Source organism: Rhea pennata, chromosome 1 (assembly GCF_028389875.1).
Source record: "Rhea pennata isolate bPtePen1 chromosome 1, bPtePen1.pri, whole genome shotgun sequence".
Taxonomy (NCBI): Eukaryota; Metazoa; Chordata; class Aves; order Rheiformes; family Rheidae; genus Rhea; species Rhea pennata.
Genome location: NC_084663.1, coordinates 72,717,796 through 72,732,700, shown reverse-complemented (window position 1 = coordinate 72,732,700; position 14,905 = coordinate 72,717,796). Strand labels below are relative to the sequence as shown.

The window sequence follows — 14,905 nt, the reverse complement described above, 5'->3', positions numbered from 1 at the left end:
AAATTCCCTTGAGCTTGTTCACTTTTACTCCATTTGTACAACCTATAACTTCATAAGACCTGTTGTGTGAGAGAGATGGGAGAGAAGTAACAAACAACCTCAGATTTTTTTTTTTTTTTTTTTTTTTTGGGGGGGGGGTGATGTACTTTGTATTCAATCTTTGCACAGAAGTTAAGGACACTAATTTTGGCCCAAGAGTTAAATGTCAGAGAGAACAGTCAGACAGACATATCTACACCAGTACTGAGGTAACTAAGGTCTGCCCCATCAGCCAGGGCTGTTGTACCAGCAGGAGCTATTCAAAGCCATTCAGAGCAGACACCTCATTTGCAAAAACAAACTCTCCCATGCCTTAGTCAGAGGGACATCATGTCCCTGCTGCCTGGGGAATACAGTTGCAGAAGGAAGGGACAGAAGGTGGGAAGCTGGAACCATGACACTGGGAAGCTGCGGCTGTTTGCACTCAAGGCCCTGGAAACAGGCCCATAAATGCCCACCAGACAGTACCACACCAGAAGGAAAAAGACTGACCTTATAGCCAGAAGTTCAACACGGCCTAGCAAAGCCACCAGTCACTTAGGTTATTACAGGTTTCTCTCTTTCCCATTGAGATAGGGAGCAGTATGTGCTCCGTGCTGACCAGAAAACTGATCCCACTTAGCAGTATTCTCTAGAGATGGCTCACTCTAAGTAAAGACTGAAAGATGGGTGTCAAATTACTGTTCACTGGGAGATAAAACAGACAATAGGAAAAATTAGGAAGAAGGGAAAAAAAAAATATTGCCACAAAACAATACATCTACTCACTGCTCTCACCTCCTGTAGTTTCTTTTGACTACATCCTTTCAAATTCACATGTCTTCCATGATAATACTACCAAAAACCTCACTTTCCAGTGGATGGCTCCTTGGTATGGTTTAGAGCTGCTAAAAACCTCAGTAAACGCCCAGTGCTGTAAATCAACACTAGAATTATTGGAGTGAGAAACTCAAGATATTTCCAATGAAGTCTGAAAATTTAGACTGCCTTATAGCCCCTTACACCTCTTTCATCTCCACTGCAAAAAGATCCTGAAGATGTTCAGGAACACAATACTAACTGCATGTTGAAGTAAGAACACGACAGCATTATGGAACAGATTCAATGAGGATAGTGGGAAGTGACTCCTCGGCTATAGTATTAAATGCTATTTACGACAGGGATGTTCAAGCTGGAAATGTTATTCTGAGTCAAGTCTGCAGCTCTAAGTTGGCCGCCCTCTAATTTCTCAGTAGGCCAACTCTGTAAGGCCAGAGTTTTAATTTTATGAGATAAAACCCATCATTAACTTCCAGTTAACATTACTGTCCCCCAAATTCCTATGTACAAGCTTCCTGCTCCTTTTCAGGATCGAAAGTTGGATTATCACGATCTAAACCTTCTCAGCAATTCAGGCAAGCAGCCATGGCAGATGCAACCACGGCACGTGCAACGACACCATCTATCAACACACACAAGCACACACAATAACGTCAAGGCATCCCTGACTCATTTGCAGGCTCATGCAATGCTAATTAATAACAAAGTAGCTCTCATCTACTGACTTTGAAGGCTAAATACCACTAAGGCACCAGTTGCTGGAAGAAACTTCTTATACCCCAAAAGGCATTTTCCTTATAGACCACCATTTCTCTCCCTGCCAGCTTTCAGCCAAATCGAATGGTATAGGCAGCAGGCAGGAGCTGCAGGGTACCTGTTTCAACAGACTAAGACAGGTAGCAATGGTGTTTTTCTTTTTTCCCCTTCTTGTTTAGTTTTCAGTCACAACAAATGAATGAAATGAACCAAAGAAAAGAACTAAGCTGAGAAAAAACAAAGTAAAATTAGTAACAGGCTAACAACATATACCCACTGCCTGGGGCAACATACGGCTGACGGATGATGACAGCCAACAGACGAATCCTCATTCCCTGTCTACTAAACAAATTAGCAATCTCATCAATATCGTCACTACACTCACCTTCTGCAGCAGCTGCTGCTGCAACATGACTGCTGTTAAGCTTTAGGGGGAAAGCCTGGCTTTGTCTCATAGTTTGCCAATTCCCGTGGGCAGTCAGGGTTGCCACCCTCTGGAAAAATGCAATTAACCTGCCGACAAGGAGGATTTTATTATTATTTAAAAAAAGAAACCTGCAGAGCTACGCAGGGAAGTGATGGTCCCCAACATGCTGAATTCCAAGGAACGTGCAGAACTTGCACCTTCTGGGTCTTCCCAGCTGTCAGGGGTTCCTCAATTAAAGTATGAGTTCATGGTCCTTTAATTTGAAGAGGCCATGAGGACTTCTACTCTGACTACCTCATCCACTTCCTTTATACAACCTGAGATCTGCTCCTACACTCCAGCTCCTCTCCATCCCTTTGACTCCTGGTGTTTCTACCTGTTTTTAAAAGCAATCACTAACAACAATTCCAAAAAATGACTCAATTTTTGATATCTAACATCCTGACTTTGGACTAGCTCAGTTCTGAGCCCCATATAATACCAGCACTTCAAACACTGCCAGGAAGAGACAACATTACTCTCTCTTACTTCCCAAAACCTCATCAGAAAAAGGACATGATTCATACACATCCCAAATCAGAAAGATCATATTTTAACAGTGCTCAGCAAGAACTACGACAAATCATCTGTTGTAAAAAGCCTGTATTACAAAGCAAAAAAAAAAAAAAAAAAAAAAAACTAACACACACACACACACCAAAAAGACCTCCAAGAATGAAAAATCTTTGAAGTATGACAACTTAAGAAGATGCAGAGTTTTGCTGCTGCTGTGCAAATGGAAACATGCATATACATTCACATGCACAGGCGTTGCTCCCCCCTTCAATACTCCTGACGAGCTTGAAATTTTTTCGTAACATCTGATAATTTCTCTTAAATTCATATAGTAGAACTAGTGAAGTCTGATAACAACATCAATAGAATATCTGCACTTCCCAATATCCTGCATTACTAGCTAAAAATATTTGCTATTTCAACCACTCAGTCAATTTCTATTTGAAAATATGTAATGCTGTGGAATAATTTCTCTATAAAGGAGTCCACTGTTTACATCTGCATATGAATCTAAGTTTATATAAATATATTGGTTATGGGAACTCACTAAGGCTTGTGGTTATGTTAGAATTCTTCCATCAATGTCAAATCTCAAGGAGGGGTTCAGAGTAGCCACGTGGTTATTAATCGCACCCTGACTTAGACTTTCTAGTAGTTAACAGCTGAAATCCTGTTTGTCAGGACCAGTGTCTTCTCTTGCAGTCAGCTAAGCCAACAGAATATGTTTTCTCTTGTTTGCTTCCATAAATGACTATATGGAAAATTGACTTTTTTTACTTCAATTCACAGTTCTACTTCTTTATGCTCAGGTAAAACATGCACCTTCCTTCTGTATCACAGAATAGCCAACACAAGACACATTCCTGAAGCTCACGTAGATGCAGTTTTATGTTAAGTCTCCCAAAATGTATAATGCATTAGTTTACTAATTCAAATGCATAATAAAGGTTTCAAGAATGAAGCCTAAGTACTGAAGGATCTTCACCAGCCACACAGAAGTATTCCATTTTTTAAAAAAAAAAAAAAAAAAAAAAAAAAGAAAAGAAAAACCACAACACTCCTTGATACAATTCCCATTTATCTATTTTTCACAATTATCTTGTTGCCTAACAGCTGCTTGCTTCAATCTTCTCTCCTACAAAATATTAAAGAAATTAAACAAAACTTGCAAACTCTCTCAGGTAACAACAGAAATTTTTCTACTAGCTGCAATTTGTTCTTTTCCACCCCAACCCACTTTTTTTTTAAAAAAAATTATTAATTTAACCATATCATAGAAACATTCCCTTTGGCACTTAATCATCCACAAAAACCTTTCTATTGCTTCATAAACTCCATCACAATGAACATAATCCCTTAGTTAAGTGCCAATTAATTATTAAAAACATTCATTGAGGATTAACAATCATGAAATAGAGACAGTTCTATTATGTAGTTGTTAATCCTCAATAAATCTACTTGTAATAGACAGCATTTTAGTATGAGAGCTAGCCTACTTAATCTAATGCTTTATATTTAATTAGATAATTATTGCATGTTAAAAAATACATTCATTAGGTTTAATAACTATGTAATAAGCATACATCTAATAGACAGATTATTAAAAATCCCCTTTTCCGAGGATTACTAATCACTTTTATTTGCATTGGAGAGTGGCTCTTGGATGCTAAGACCAGTACACTATGTCTTCCCTGCCTACAGAAATGCAGGCCAAAGAATGGGTTAACCTACCGCATCAATGCTCTGCATGTCCCCAGAGAGAAGAGGTGGGAGCCTGAAGCTCACTTGCCTACAACTTCCATACTCCCTCAAAGCACCTGACATCACCCCTTTCCAAAAAGCAGTCCAGACAATTTGTTTTCCTGAAGTGAACTACGCGAGGCTGCCAGATAGCAGCCTAGTCTGAGGACTTGGACAGGAAGGTATAAGGAGATGCAAAAAGATGAATCTCTTAAAACTGAAAAACTCTTTGGAACTCCTATGTCCTATGGAATACTAAACGCATACCCAGCTGTACAGAGATGTTTCTTACTGTTTTATTTCTCATATACTCTTTTGAGTACCTTCTTCAAAGAAGTTTTGGGGAGAAATGCACATCTGTTACTCACCTAACACCTATCTCCAGTTAGCCACCAGACTACAGGCATGATGCCTGTTTCTAGCACTGGAACCATGAAAGATTTATAGCCTAAGGGTCAAGCACCAAGTGGCCTTTTTAGGAAATAAGCTTAACAACATGATCACTAATCCCTCTGTAAAGCTGTAAGGCCTATCTCATGAAACAGTTAAGAACACAAACTTAGGCTCTGCATCTCTGGAAATCTATCATTTCCAGCTGATGGTGAGCATCATTACTAACACAGCTGACTTGAGATATGGCATTTCAGATGACCCCCAAAAAATCCCTACAGTCTAATTTTTGTCTTGTCTTTTTCCCTTGCACTTCAATAACGAGCTGATTTTAGCGACTGCTCTCTTTGAAGAGGTGTTAGCTCTTGAACCAACGCCAGTGCTTTGCATCTCAAGAATGGTAGACCTTGTTTTCCAACGGTATAAGAAATACATCTGTAACTCTGCAAATCTGTGACTGCTTACACTCCTTTCTGGAACTGAAAGTGAGGAAAAGGAAAGATGGTAGTCAGAGAGAATCAAAAAAAAAGCACAGATTTTGGCTACTATTTTAAGTCTTGTATTGACACCATAAGTGATCTGTGTTCCTTCTTTAACGTGAAGCTACAGCAGCTCAGAGTTAACTACAGAGTATGTTAGGGAGAAGAAAAAGCATCACAGAAGTCCACTTAACTTGGCAACTGTAGTTACTTACTCTTTAACATGAAAAAGGAACAGCTCAGGATTTCAGCTGTGGAATTATACTGGCTGGACCTCTCATTTGGATGCAAGAATGATTTGAAGCAGTGACAAATATTCATTTCCTCCACTTCACAAGCTTCCTAAATTTTAATAATTAACATTCATTAATAAAAACTGGTAAATATTAAGTGATGCTATATATATCAGCCTATTCTAATTTTTCAGAACAGCAAGCGTTCTGACAAGATCAAACAAACTCTTGTAGGATCAATAATTTTTTGCAAGTTCTGCTCTTAGCCCAACGACTGGAAAGAATCTGCTTCTTGAGCAGGACAAAACGATCGCCCTTAACGCAACAGGACAGCACATGCCCATCTACATGACAGGGAATAAAACCACGGAGAAACGCAGCCTCGGCTCATCTCCATGTGCATGCTGAGCCCCGCAGGAATAACAGGGTGGCCAGGGTGGCAGGGGGACGTAGGTGGGCACCTTCGTGCTGCTCCCCGGGCAGGCCCTGGCATGTGGTTCGAGGAAGAGTGAGGTGTGGGCACTGCTGGGAGGAAGGCCACGAGGGCCCACGCCGTGGCACGGAGGAGATGTGTTAACGTCCCTCACGCTGACCCGCGAGGTGTGCCGCTGCTCTGTCTTTCCCCATAGCAAATAATTCATGTTCTTCTCAAAAGGAAAAAAAAATTTTTTTAATAAAAATAGACCTTCGCTTTCTAAATGCTTGACAACACAGAGAGGACTATGAACGTTTAAATCCTCCAGTGGCCTAAAACCCTGTGGCATAGCTCTAGCCTAAGAGATGAGAAGAGAGTGAAGGAGAGGAGGAAAAAAAAATAGCAGGTCTGGGATACTGTCGGGATAGCCTGTAGGTTACACAGGAGGAGGAGAGGAATGAGCAAATGGTGCTCGGCAACCCTCCCCGCTGCAGGCAGGGACCGCAGGGAAGCGGCAGGGTGCTCGCAAGCGCCGAGTCCCCCGGGAAGCCGGCTCCGTCCGAGCCCACGGGAGGATGCCGGGCTGTCCCGGCGGCAGCACGACTTCCCGCCTGGAGACACCACGGGTTTTTACCTCGCTCACTCGTGCGAGCTGGAGGGCAGCCCCCGCCGTGGGGACCCCGCCGCGACAGCTCACTGGCATCGCCGCCGTCTCTGAACAGGACCCCGCTTTTCCTGCCAAAAAGCGGAGGCGGCTCCTCTGAGGTGGGAGCAGGAGGAGGGGGAGCGTTATCGGTTACAGCTGTTTGAAGGAGTCTAGTAACTGCAGCTGGGGGTCCTTCGTCTTGTGTCATGCAGAGTAGGAAAGTGGGTCAGACATAATGCATTTGGTTAAGTATCTAAGCCAAAAAGGTACTATTTTCTTCTAAATTATATGGTCTTTAGTGGAAGCAAGGTTAGCAGTGCAGGGCTCTTAGCTTTAAAAAAATCTAACAGGGACATGCCCTCCGAGGGTCAGGCTTTCATTTGCTGATGGTAATTCTCAGCTGCCTGTTATTCGTCCTTCACTGTAGCCTCTGCCTGCGCCGGGCACGCTCCTGATTCCCTGCTCTATCCAGACGGTCCATGTAAATAGTGTTTATGTTAAGGAAGTCATGTTCTGTGTGACTGGAGCACATAGAAACTGATGTTGTTGTCACTTTAGATTAAGCTCTAGTTTTAGCGAGGGAGGCAACTGGAGCAGGCAGCTGAGTGGCCGAATGAAATATTCGGCTCATTTCGTTTAAAGCTGCCCCCGTCTCCATTGTTCGCACTGGCAGAGCCTGATTAACCCTTGCCGGTGCCGACGCTGCCGGACAAAACCGAGCCCCCAGGCAGCCAGATAGATTTCAGAGGTCAACAAGGTATTTCCCGACTCCCCCACCACCACCTCCACACAGCAAACTTCCAAGAAACTTCAAATTAACTCTCAAGACTCACAACACTTCTCCACTATAGAGAGGAGAGAAATCAAACAATACTTGGCAACAACCAAGGATGTTCCTCCGGTAAGTACTTCATGCAGGCAAGGGCACAGCTTCCATTAGAAAGAAGTTTAGCACCTAATTCAGCAGGAACTCTACTTGCAACTTCTTCTAACCTTGAGTTAACCGCAAGCACTTCATTAACTTTTACTCATGTAGCATTAGACGTTTCATGTTTTTGCAGGAATAGTAATAATATGTCAAAGTTAATGTAAAGCCTGGGAAATAAAAACAAATAGCTAACATTGTTATAAGCTTTCAGCTGTTACTGATGCTTGCAGACAGTCTACAGCTATCTAGAGTAGAGCAGCCCAAGCCTTTGAGCACACTGCTGCCATGGGGCAGCTTGCCTACAGCTCTTCAGAAACCTACTTTTTGAAGGCTTTGCCTGCAGTTATTACCACTGCACTGGGCCAAGCACTGTCCTCCTCCCCTCTAGGAAACAATCTTACATAGTTTTCAAAGGTAAACTCCTGTTTCAGGGAAAATATTGAATGCTCAAGCATGCAATGCCTAATGTACCTAAAGAGGAGAAAGGTATTGATTAACCAATCTGCCTTTAACTTGAATTATCGCAAAGGCGCTATTTATAGAAAGGCCAGATGCTGCTTCACACCATGCATTTTCACAATCGAGCCCCGCTTTTGCCACTGTCAAATGCTGTGTCACTTACTACCTTGTACTGATGGGGCTGCTGCTTCAGGGAGCTGAGCACTACCAGCTCCCACCCAAGGGCTTAGATTGCTTTGCCCAGTAGAGAGTTTGAATCAAAGTACACAACTCTTCTGTTAGAAGTACCAGTAACAGCTCAAAATACCATAATAAAGTAACGCTATGAAGTTACAGTATTAAAGGCAATAGCGTTTAATTTTAAGGAAAGCACCTGTTATTTTAAGACAATAGCCTAAGCACAAGCAACAAGTCGTCTTATAATCATAATGGCAAGTATCACACCAATTTCTCTTTGATCTGCACTTTTGACCTTGTCCAAAGAAAATCCAAACCTATTAAAAATATCAGTAGCTGTAAGAACTAGTCATACCAACTGAAGACAACTACCAACGTAATTCTGCTCAAGCAGGATTCAGATATTTCTTCCTGAGACTGAACTGTAAATATATACACAAATATGTCTCTACCTCCATCGAAGTTATTTCTGAAGGACACAACAGAATTGGGAAGTACTAATAAATTGATAAACCCTGTAAAATAATTTTTAATTTACTTCAATGACTAATCTCAAATAGCCTTGCAGCAATATTTTACTGTGACATTTTATATTATAATTCATATATGAATATTGTGCAAAACCACTTACACTAGTGCTCTCTGCTTGTATATATATATATATAGGATGAAATTCCAGCTTCAGTGTAATGATTTCAGAGCCAAAAAATCTCATCAATCACATGTTTGCTCTACTAGTTATCTGGATAAATACACAGCTATCTATGAATGGCTTGTGAATGCAGATAATAGTAAAGTTAATAGGAAAGTGTAAATATTAAACATGATATCTTGAGTGTAATTATTGTATATACAGTTTAATTATTAGCATTTTTAAAAATCTGCGATCTTAGTATGCCTATCTGACTCCAATGCTTTATGTGTCTGCTTAATATTAAACAATATTCAAGGGTATTCTTGAATTGGGTCTTACATGCATTAGAGTCCAAAGTCCTGGATATGTAACATTCATTTGTCATAATGGAACAAACAAGTACTACATGTTGTAATAAGAGATTTCTTCAAGATTAACCTCCTAAATCTCAGCGGCAATGAAAGAATACTCCTTTTCGCAATTTTTTGTCATACTTTCCTGATGAAGGAGTCATGGAGGAGGTACACAGGTTTAGTTTCACTTTTATAACCAGTCTAAATGTAAGTGGCTGTAAAACTAAGTTTGTGTTACGCACAAACACATATTTTAGACCTATGCAATGGGAACAGTGAAGTGCTGGAGTTAAGTGCTGGAGTGAATTGCTGCACATATACACACGTTATGCTCATCTGCAGAAATACCTCTTTCAAAATCACCAGGGCTTGTAACTGTCCCCAGTCTTCCTGTTAATTGAAAATCATCACTCCTCTGAACTATTCGGATAAAGCCTAACAGGTAAATTATGCCCAAAACTCAGTTCAGGAAATACTTTGCTTTCACCTTTCCTCTCCCCCACTTTCAATAAAAAAAAAAAAATAAGTAAAAATAAAAAAAAGAAACTCAGAAAACAACACTACATGAACATAACCTACTACCCTGGTATATGAACCAACTCACATCTCTGAAGGGGATAACAGGAGGGATCAGTATGAAGATGGACAGCATCTAATGGGGACATGAGGGGGAAGAGCCTACAGACAGAACGGCCAATTCAATAGGAGATGCTCTTCCCACTGGTTGACATGGAGTCAGTGTACTGGCTCGGAGCAGACACAGGCACTCAGTTTGGGATGAGAGGCCAAGCAGAGGTCCCAAGGACCGCGGTCATTAGAACTGCAGCACCTTTTGAAGGAATCGAGTTATTGACCTAAGTGACCCCAGACAAATACAAGCTCAATTAACTGCAGATTTCTCTGAGGAATCAAGGTATAGTTTGTAAATTGCTTGGATGGTCAGTGTGATGAAAGGTGGTACAAAAATGAAAGTTATATTAATATAATAGTGGCAAACAGGTCAGAAGGAAGATTTCAATATTGACTTCGGCTTCGATTTCTATCCAACGTGAAATATTGGTGAAGGTTTGGATACTAATGTTTTGCAAGAAGAATCAAATATGATATTCACCTTTTAAATTGCAAATACAATACAAATCATAGGTTATGCTTCTCTGGTTTGGAAAAAAACCTGAGCTTACTTAGCAGATTTTGTTTCAAGATCAAAATGGTTCTAATTTCTTATATTAGGAACAGGCATGGATTAGAAATTTGAGTAGACTGTAGCACTGCACCTACTGAATTACTGCCAAAAAAAATCCCCTAGCAGCATTAGCAAAGCCAGTTTTCCCAAATCAGAGAAACACACCTGAGAATGGATGGTATGCCCATTGCTCAGAGGATACTGTAAGAAATAAATTGAATATCGCTTTCTAAAGGGAAACAAATGGATAAAAGCAACTTGAAACACACCTCAGGAATGAAACTTCTCGTGACAACCCACCTAGAGATCTTGTGTCCCTGCAGAGCATTCAACCGTCACATATGAAAATGCAAGAGGAGAACCTCACCATCTGAATTCACTGATCTTTAACAAAGACCCTAGCTGTTACACTTGACAAGCTCTAATGTTACAAGCTTCATTAAGAACGTTGCTTGGCCAAGTCCAACAACTATATATAAACACATGTACATGAGCATATGCATCCACAGACACAGAGGCTGACTTCTCCGCAAGCTAGAGCGCCCGGCAATCATTTACAGACTCCGAACAGGCACTGCTTCCCCTGCTGCTACTTGGAGGCAGCCCTCTTCTAAAATAGACTGTAACAACCAAGCAACAGTACCATTTCAGAACAAGGAATGAAGTGGAATTACTCCCAGATTTGAAGTCAAAGAAGATATCAAAAGTAAACAGCATGTAATTACCCAAATGGCAATTTGCCAGAACACAACACAGATTGCCTGAGCCAGTTGCTCCCAATTCAGAGGTGGAGGCCTTGACAATTGGGGTCACAAGCCTAACCGAAATTAAAATGAAGTAGTTAGGCTTGCAAACAGAAGTGCAACTCCAGAGCCCAAATTAAGGTCAACAGGTGAAAACTCTGGAAACTGTTTAAAGGTAAAGGTCTGAATCTTTAAGGAGTCAAAGCATTTCAAGTAGTGCTTTATTTTTCACAAGCTAACTGGTTATACACACAGAGAGCGCATCTTCGTTCACGCTTCTCATAGCATGGGTATCCAAAACTACCAGCAGTCTGGCAGTAATTGACATTTCAAATCAAAATAAAATAACACAAGAACAAAATAACAAAAGAACAATCTTCCCTTGTCAAATTGAAAACATAAATTCACAGACTATAATAATGCTTATGCTATTAACCTCTCCAACAACCCTGCCATATCCCTCAGGTCCCTACCTCCACTAAAGCATCTAAATTAAATTAATAAAGCAGAAGTTTGGGGTGCTGTACCTGGTACCCCAAAACCTATGATGATTCTGAGGAATATTTAAGGGCCTGCACATAGCCCCTTTCATATCAGAGAAGCAGGATCTAGATTAGCAGTCCCAAAGTTTTGAGACTATACTCAAGACCGAAAGCAGCATAGCAAGCTATAAGAAATCTAGACGAACAATTTTATAGAAAATTGCAGTAAAGCATCTGCAACTTTTTTCATGTATCCAGGCCAAATTTAGAGTGAATCTGGGTTAATTTATGGTTCTTCTGGTAGAAACTACGCAAAATGTGGTGGTTTCAGCAGAGTTTCATGTTAGGCTTTGGGTTTTATTCAAAGTCAAAACCCTAAAGGAAACTAAAAAGGACATGCAACAACGTAACACAAAACTAAAACAAATTTTTGCATGAACACTAAAAGAAAGATTCAGTTTTATGAAGCAGGGTGAAGTGCAAAAATCCCAACCAACAAACAGATCTGGGGCATAACAATAACTGTATTTATAATACTCATTCTAAATTTCACTCTTACTATCCTCAAAGAGACATTTATCAGCAGTTCACCTGATCCACAGAAATTTGAAGCTGAGAGAAATTATTTTTGTTCTATGAAGCCTTCCAGACTTTAAGGAGGACATAGCGTTTGACTGAAAATATAAATGGATGATATGGCAATGATTAAAATGCTGTTATTTCACTTACTCAGACTTAAAACCATAAGCATTTATACCTTTACACATCTCTTTCCTTTGATATGTACTCCAGTATGACCATCCTTGACTACACACAAAAACAATGCACCATGAATCCATAATAAAGCCTTCATTTGGTTTGCAGTATGAGCTTTTGTTTGGTTAAATGTCTAAATTGCTCCCACTTACAGGTTATCCACATGTGGACTGAGAGCTGAACCCATTTGAGAATTAGCTTTTAACAGCCGACCTGGTGCCGCAGCAAGTGCTACGCACAGTCCCCTGGGGAAAAAAAAAAGCACGTTCATAAGTAAGTCTGGAATCACTAACCTTACACCAGAAGAGGCCAAGTGTCTTAATACTTTTCACACAGTGAGTTCAACTGCCCTAGTGCTACAACACTGCTTAGTGGCCAAGTGACACAACAGCATTAAGTATTATTTGCAGAGAGAGCCATCTGCCTGCCATCACACAGGAGGGCGAAATCACCTACCAGCAAGCGAGAAAGGAAAAAAAGATGATAGAATTTTAAATAAGAAATAAAAAAGGAGAGAAGCAAGCCAGAAAAAACAACAAAAGGTAAATATATGTATATATATATATATATATATATATATTTAGGTTGTATTGGAGCTTACTATTGAATCTATTCACATCATATCCCAATAATTACAGAGTTTCCCCATTACCCCCACACTAACTGCTACTATGTTCTTATAAAATGCTATATTATATAAAATACTGTGTATTTTTAATGTCCCTATAGTATCTGAGCAATTATATCCACTTATAGTTCTGCATTTTCACATCATCGTGGAATAATAGCTTCAATTCCCCACCTCTGTGCTGATGACTCCCACATCTCATTCCCAACCAATCTTGTTCTATCTAAACACACATTTCAGCCAGTTTTGCTTCATCTTACAACTGTTAAAGCCTTCTTCCGTCTGTTACTGAAGACTCAACAGCAGTGACTTCAGATATAAAGATGGGATTTTTTTTTTTTTTGCACTTACCTTTATAAAAAAAAGAAAGAGCTTATAAAATAACTAACTCAATTGCTTTGTATCTGCAGCTAAAGTCAAAGACATTAGAAGAGAGCACAGAGTGCTTCTATGGCTCAGCATAGAAACTCCTCTATAACTGACTTAGAAAAGACTTCATAGATTTTAAGATTAAAAAGAAAAAAATGCTGTCCCTTCCATTCAGATGTTAAAACTCCTGTCCGGTTCAGTATGCCACAGTAATAAACCAACACCAAAACTTATACCTCCCAGCTGGTAACAGTTATCAAATAGTATAGAAGAACTTTAAGAGATCTACAGTAAATTATGTCAAAAGCAATAATGAGAATCCTTACCTGCAACCCACACAAGTCCTATGCTCCCCTCCATACCCCCACAGCACACATACCTACTAAAAGGACTCAGCTGCTACAGGGACTGCCTTTCCTGATTCACTCTCTGGGAGCTCAGGTGTTAGTATTTAGCTAGCTCAGTAATTAGTATTTGCATTCCTTGCTACTCTCATTTTCCCCAGACTTGCAAAGGTAGCTAGGGACCACACAGAGGAGGGTGGTGTTTTGTCAAAGGATATTTAGAAGAGGTGGAGTTAAAAGTAGCCAACGTACAGCTAGTTGTTGAGGTACTGAAGCTGTGAGAACCTGGGGCAGATATAAAACCAAACTGGGGCGGCTGTTGTTAGCCTGAGCAACTCAAAGCTCAGTCAGAGCAGTAATGGTCACTTGGTAAAGAAGAAATGCAGCCCCAGGGCAATAGTTTTTATTTCATCAATCAAATGCTCAGTGCCACTATGGGGTACCCTGGTGTGCTCCATTTGATGTGCCAGCACTCCAGGAGCGTGTCATGCATGTTGTGGCAGAGTCATGGCATCTTCCTATCTAGCCAGTTATCCCTCTTCCTCAGCATTAAATACACTGGTAGTAATAACTAAAAAGTATGAGGTAGTTGCTGGAACTTCAGTTCCTTTCCAGAAATGCTTATTTTGTTCATTTATGAATTCCACAATCCAGAGCTTCCTTAAGTTTTCATCCTGTGATTACTGAGGGAAGGACCAACTCAATAAATGTTTGGAGGTTTTGTTCAGATGGGTAAAAAGAGAGAATTCAAGCTTCATGTAAACGTCTTATCTAAATGATCCAAAACTACTTCAAAAAAAGAAGAAAAAAAGGAGAAAAAAAATACATAAAACCTTCTGGACTTTTGCACAATTTTTATACCACTCCCGTCTGTTAGGCAGTCTAGACATTTTGCAGCTTTCTTGGAGAACTTCCTGGCAACCACCAGCAATCACTAGGGCAGGACACATATGTGTTAAACTGAACCCTTAAACAAAATCATCTTTTTGAGTTTCAAACATTCTTGCTATGAATTCTGGAAAGTGCTTTAGCATTATTTTATTTCACTGCAAGTAGTCCAGGTTGTTTCTCATTAGTGGTGCTGCAAAAGCCTACAGTGATGGGTTTACATGACTCTTCCAGGAAGAAACTGTACAGGTCTTTTTTCTAGACATCTTGTTATTCCTACTAGAGTTAGTATCTGTCACAGGACGCTGTTGTGACTCAGATCTATAAGAAAATTATAAATTTTTTTTTCTCCCCCAGGTACACCCAACAGACACACCTCTTCCTGATTATTATGTCAAGGTAAAACAAACTGAGGTCCATGAGGTCAGTAGCTCAGTTTGTTTTGGAGCTGTTCATCAAGCA

At 40.3% G+C, this 14,905-nt stretch overlaps 1 protein-coding gene across 8 annotated transcripts in view; it reads right to left on the bottom strand.

Annotated features, from left to right (window-relative positions):
• SOX5 (SRY-box transcription factor 5) overlaps positions 1–14,905 on the bottom strand; it is a 650,623-nt gene that overhangs the window by 543,900 nt on the left and 91,818 nt on the right. Inside the window, exon 1 of one of the 8 annotated variants that reach the window (XM_062591586.1) lies at positions 12,367–12,414. The exons of the other annotated variants lie outside the window; for them this stretch is intronic. The gene's annotated coding sequence lies outside the window, so the exon portion shown is untranslated. Of the gene's footprint in view, positions 1–12,366; positions 12,415–14,905 lie in introns of those variants that run through there. 8 annotated transcript variants of the gene reach the window in all.